The following is a 6000-nucleotide window of genomic DNA, read 5'->3' as shown; positions in this document are numbered from 1 at the left end:
GACTCCATTTGAAACTCACCCAATGCTACACAGTATGTAAATATTTATCCCTATGTAACAATGAGCCATTGCTCATTCATATTTCATGCACAGACAGTTAAAAAACAACACGTCAATCAATTAATCAATCAATCCTATTTATTCAGACACAATCATGGTCCATAAAAAACAAGAAAAAACATCGTCTGAGTTTTCATTTCAGTTTGTTTTTTATTATTATTATTTTCAATGTAGGAGTTTATTAGTCCTCACCTTGCTATTTTTTGTGACAAAGTAAACTTATTAACTTTTCAGTATTTAATTAAAATATTTTGATAATAATTGTGTAAAATCAAAACATTTTAAAGGAGAGAAATATGACCGTTCAGTTCTTGTGAATGCTTACCTTTGCATTTCCCTCTCCCAGGAGGTGTGCGCAGGCAAAACATTCCCCAGGGCCTTGTGCACATTTTATTAGTTCCCCCCTTCAACCAGGAAATGGATGAAGGCGGAAGGATCTGTTTTCACATTATGGCGTTTTCTTTGTTAAATGTTGAGTAGTTATTGGGATTAAATAAAATATGATCTGATTGTCTTGGTTTCTTCATTTAATGTAAATCATTTTGTTATGCTTATCATTTTTCAGTTTGTAATATTTTCTCCTAATTTAGTTCCAGTTTTCTTTAAGCAGCTGGTCAGATGTTCATGTTGGTGTTTTCTTACTGCTACAGTAAGGAGCTGATATCAATCTGAGCTTTTCATGCAAACATGACAAGCATATGACATAATATTCAATTATTATTACTTTTGGTTATCATAATGCTTCTCCAAACCTTCTGATTTTAACTGAGTGCAATTGTAATGTTGTTAAAATTAGAAATGACTAAGGAGATGAAAACATGATGTAAGGAGGGAACTTTGTGTTTTCAGGGGATCCAGGCGGCTTCAGCTGCAGTGGAGACGGTTAGCAGGCGTTGATTAATGTTGTTAGCAGCAGTTCTGTCACTGAGTAATTGGTCTAAAGTAGTTTAACTTGTTGGTATTGAATTAAGTGTCTGTAATGAAATGAGACCCAGACAGACTCAGGCTGGATCACAGCAGAGCGATGAGCTCAGTGTCTGTGGGACGGAGATTAAATATTCTGACAGAGAACTACAGCCAGACTAAGAGCTCAGCATATTTCAATTATGAAACAGTTCAATAAAAAGCAACGTTACCAGAAGAAAGTTATTCAGTTACAATAAAAAATTCATTCTGATGGCAAAAAGCTTGAAAAGATTTAGATTTAGAAACAGCTGTTTGCTCCGTCGTTTCAAAGTTCTGCTGCTGATGATCATTTGAAGTTGAATTGTTAAAAGATGATTTATTTCCTTTTCATTTTTTGTGGAAGAATTCTCATAAGACGACTACTTTATTCCCAAATATTACGGCTTTATTCTGATAATATTCTAACTTTATTCTCATTTTAATCCAGCTTTTTTCATAAAATTATGAATTTATTCCCATTTATTTGTTCACCTTTTTTCATTATAATAGCTTTATTCTGGTATTACTTCAACTTCATTGTCGTACCTCTTTATTCTTGTAGCATTGCAGCTTTTCCTCATAATATTTCAATATTTTGTCGTACAATTTTATTCTCACAATATTATAATCTTATTCTGGTAATATTTTGACTTTATTTTAGTACAATTTACTCTTATCATATTTTGACTTATCTTATACTATGTTATATAATAATAATAATAATAATAATAATAATACACAATAATAACACATTTCATTTAATGCTATGATATTCTTTTGGTTTACTGTTTGAGTGCAAAATATTTTAATAATATTAAAGATTAAACTGTAGAACTGAAGATAGATGCAGATTCCAGATTTAATCAGGTCCAATTAGAAATTTATGGTGAATAAAAAGCGTTCAGATTACTCCTGTATAAATGCTCCATTCAGTAAAACCTCCCAGATTCAGAAAGTTTCCAGCGAACATGACTAATGAAGGAAATCCTGCATACAGATGACTGCATGGCTCTCATGCCAGAATGCAGCGTTTTACTGGAAGAAAGTTTAAACAGTGACTGGAAAAACTTCAGCCTCTCATGCAACACAAGTTCAATCAAAACAGGCTCCCTGCATGTGGGAACGCTGCATGGCTCACTTGTTTTTGTGGTTTAACCAATGATTTGTCATCAAATTAAATAAAATGTGGGTCACTTTGTGAAACAATTTTTTGAATTCCATTTGGAGTATGAGTAAAATTAACGTTTATCTTCTGTTTCCACAAGTTAAAGAATGTAAATGATGTTAGTTGTTTTTAAGAACATGTTTTAGGTGTGTAATATTTACTGTAACAGATTCAGTCTCCAGGTGAAAGGTCAGCAGCGTGACTGATGGTGTGTCAAAGATACAAACCAGGACATGAGCAGAGCTGACTGTGTGACCCCTGCTCCCCGTTTTCCTCCTGTGTTGAACAGAAACGGATCATTCAATTACAATAAAAACTTCATTCTGATGACAAAAAGCTTGAAAAGATTTAGATTTAGAATCTGTGATTCTTTAAATAAACATAGTTGTTTGCTCCGTCGTTTCAAAGTTCTGCTGCTGATGATAATTTGAAGTTGATTTGTTAAAAGATGAATTATTTCCTTTTCATTTTTTGTGAAAGAATTCTCATAAGACGACTACTTTATTCTCCAAATGTTACGGCTTTATTCTGATAATATTCTAACTTTATTCTCAAGTTAGAATCTCTCACTGATTTCCATTCATCAAGACATCAGACTGAAACTTCACTGGAAACGGGACGTTTGAGCTGCAGCTGTCAGGCGTTTATAGCAACAATATACTGTGTGTGTAGAACCATACATCAAGAATAACTTAGCATCACTTTGCATTGTAATTGAATATTACAGAAAAATTCTGGAAGAATCAGAATTGACTGAATCTGTTGATATGATTGGACTAAACCTGCCAGATGTTTCTGAATAAAAACTGGATCTGTTTGTTTTGTAAAACACCTTCAGATGATATTTGCTGTGAAATGATGATAACTGCTTCTATCTGATGTGTTAGTTCATCCTGATATCTCTGTGTTTACGACCAACTGACCACTTTTCTTCACTTTCTTCTCCTACTACTCTCCAGTTTACATTATTTGTTGTTATTTTAAATGCTAACTTCATGTTCTTGTTTTCTCTCAGTTTTCTCGTCCCAGTAGAACCTGAACCTGGTCTGGCGTTCTGATTGGCCGAGATTCCTTCCTGGAAGAGCAAATCAGCTGAGATAACAAATGAACTTTTTACTTTTCATGAACATAGAAAGTTCTCCTGGTTCAGTTCTTCTGTTTCTTCTTCTTGAACATCCAGTTGGTCATGACAGAGGCCCTGGTACTGACCCAGGTTCTGGTTCTGGGGATTCTCTCCAGGTACTCCGGCTTCTTCCAGGTGTAGAAAAATAATCAGGCTCTTTAGATTCCAACTATTTTACTGATGATTAATAATCTACATTTTCGATACACAAACATTATTAAAGTAAATTGGCCTGTTAGAAACTATTCCAATAATTAGCAACTTCACCAAACTAAACTATTTTACTTGTTTTGTTTTTTTGGTATTATCAGAGTTTATTTTCCATGTAATGATCTGAAGGAATTCCTTTGTGTCGGTTTGTGAAGGATACTTGATGAGGCCGGTAAGGATCCCAGGGGGAACTGTGACATTTCCTCTCTGTTGTGCTTGTTCTGGTTCTGGAGAGCGAAAACTGATCTGAGAGCAGCTGGTTGGTCTCTGCAGCCTCTGAGCAGCTGATGCTTCTCCTCAGTGTAAATATGTGGCTCTGTTTGGGAAAAACAAGACTCACCCTGCTGCAGCTGACTCAAGCTGCATGTCAGCTTCATGTTTTTGCACAGATTCACTAAGAAACAGTGTTTGGTTTAGGCTGGTGGTACCGCAGTTCTGAGGTTTGGGAGTTTTGGGGGTTTGTTTTAGTTCTTTTTCAGCTCAGCAGCTGGTTTCCACCTGTTGAGGGCGGGGCCAAGCGAGCTGCACCTGAACCTCCTCATGCTGTCAGGATATAAGGAGCTTCATGGCGCTTTGCTCATATTTCACTCTTGTTGCTCCATCAAACCCAACTTGAACACCCAAAAACCCACCAGAACTCCTCAGAACTGATCCATAGAAAACAATATAACACCATTTTTATCAGCTCTTCTTCTTCACAGACGACCTCAAAGAAACATCAACATCTTTTATTTCAATCCTCTCCTGAACTTAGAAAATTTCCACCTAACATGACAGAAAATATTGAGACAGTGACGTTAACTCAGTGATTTCACAACTAATTACTAACAAATATTTCAACACATTAATTTATTTTTTACATACTTAAGAACCTTTTGTTTGCAGGTAAATCTGACACAACAGCTTCATCCGCTAAGCGCGATGGACGACAAGGTCGCTTCTCTTTTCCTCTGGGAGTTCATTTCTGTTTCTAAACGATCTGATTGGACCCTGGAAAAGACTATTGTGTTCAAGTTATGCTAAAGAGACTTAGCCTATCAGCAAAGCTATGCTAGCCTAAACTAGCATCTCAATGCTAAATATGTAGCAGTTAATGTTAATGAATGATCAGGCCTTCCTAAAACTGGAAGTCTGAATGTATTTAGGTGGAATTCAATCTGAGCAGCGCAGTGTCACCGATGCCTTGCAGAAAAAAGGTTCTGGGTTTGAATCCCGACCCAATGACCCATTTTGTAACAACAGGCAGATAAAACCATGGATGATGATGGACAAGGTTATTTTGTCTTTACGTGAATATCTGTGTCAAACCAAAAATGTAAAAACACCAGCCCTTCATCTAAATCTGGTAAATATGCATTCACTGTAAAATCCAGAGTTTTTTCAGTTTCCACAGCGAGAATCTTGGTTGTGATTCGGACGTCAACCATCTCAGAAAATCACATTTCAGCCATTTTCTGCTGAGCTTTTGTAACTGTAATGCAGTTAATTACAGCATGGCTTTGCTCTGTGTCACTGACAAACACTCTGAGTCTGACAGAAAGTAATGCGGTTCAAGCTAACAACGTGGTCACAAGGGCTCTGCCAGACAGAAAAATACACTATCACTTTAAAAACATAGGAGAATGGATCATAAAATGGGTTTGGCCTGCAAACAGCAGCGTACAATAGAGGAGTGTAGTGATGACAGATGGCCTGTGGAAAAGCTGCAGTAGCAGGCTGTGAAGTGGCGACCATCCAGAGTCTGGATGATGCTGATGGCATCTCCAAAACTCTGGCTGCCAAAAAACTGATGGATCGCCGAGCAAAAAACGTAGAAATTACCTCTGGAAGAACTCAGATATGGAGATATTTGCACAGTTTCCTTATTTATCAAAATGCATTTTTTTAATGACAGGTTTTGTTGGTTAATTAATCAGATGAATTATTTATAGACGTATAGCAGTTTATCTTATTGCAGGAGGTTCAGGAAATGAATCAGATTCCATTTAACGTGGTTAAATACTGACATCTGGTGGATGATGGTGGCTACTACAGGTTACAGCTTATGTGATTTTTAACTAACAGACACTAATACGTCATGTATACTTTTATTACGTGTACTACAATCAAAGTACCTGTTCGACAGCAATCTGGGATGTTAACATTTTGTAAATTAGTTCTAATAACATCAAACTGCTTGAGAAAATGGTTCATGATTAGACAAATAATTCAGCTTTACTCCATGAATTATTGCTGTTTTAGGTCAAGTTGGACGTCAGAAGTCAAACGTTTCAATAAAAAAAAATCAAAAAATTATTTATTTATTTATTTATCTATTTATTTATTTGTCCAATTGGGACAGTGTGCATTCATAAAAAAAAAAACTTAAATGTATTCCATTGCAGACTATCCTGATTTCCAGAGTTTGTCCGCCTGCCACATGATTTAGCCTCTGAACAAGCTGCAAGAATAATAAATTACTTGCTAAAATACATTTTTGAAAAGCATGGTCTCAAGA

This window comes from Xiphophorus couchianus, chromosome 2 (assembly GCF_001444195.1).
Source record: "Xiphophorus couchianus chromosome 2, X_couchianus-1.0, whole genome shotgun sequence".
In the NCBI taxonomy this organism is placed as follows: Eukaryota; Metazoa; Chordata; class Actinopteri; order Cyprinodontiformes; family Poeciliidae; genus Xiphophorus; species Xiphophorus couchianus.
Note: the sequence above shows the minus strand (reverse complement) of the source record.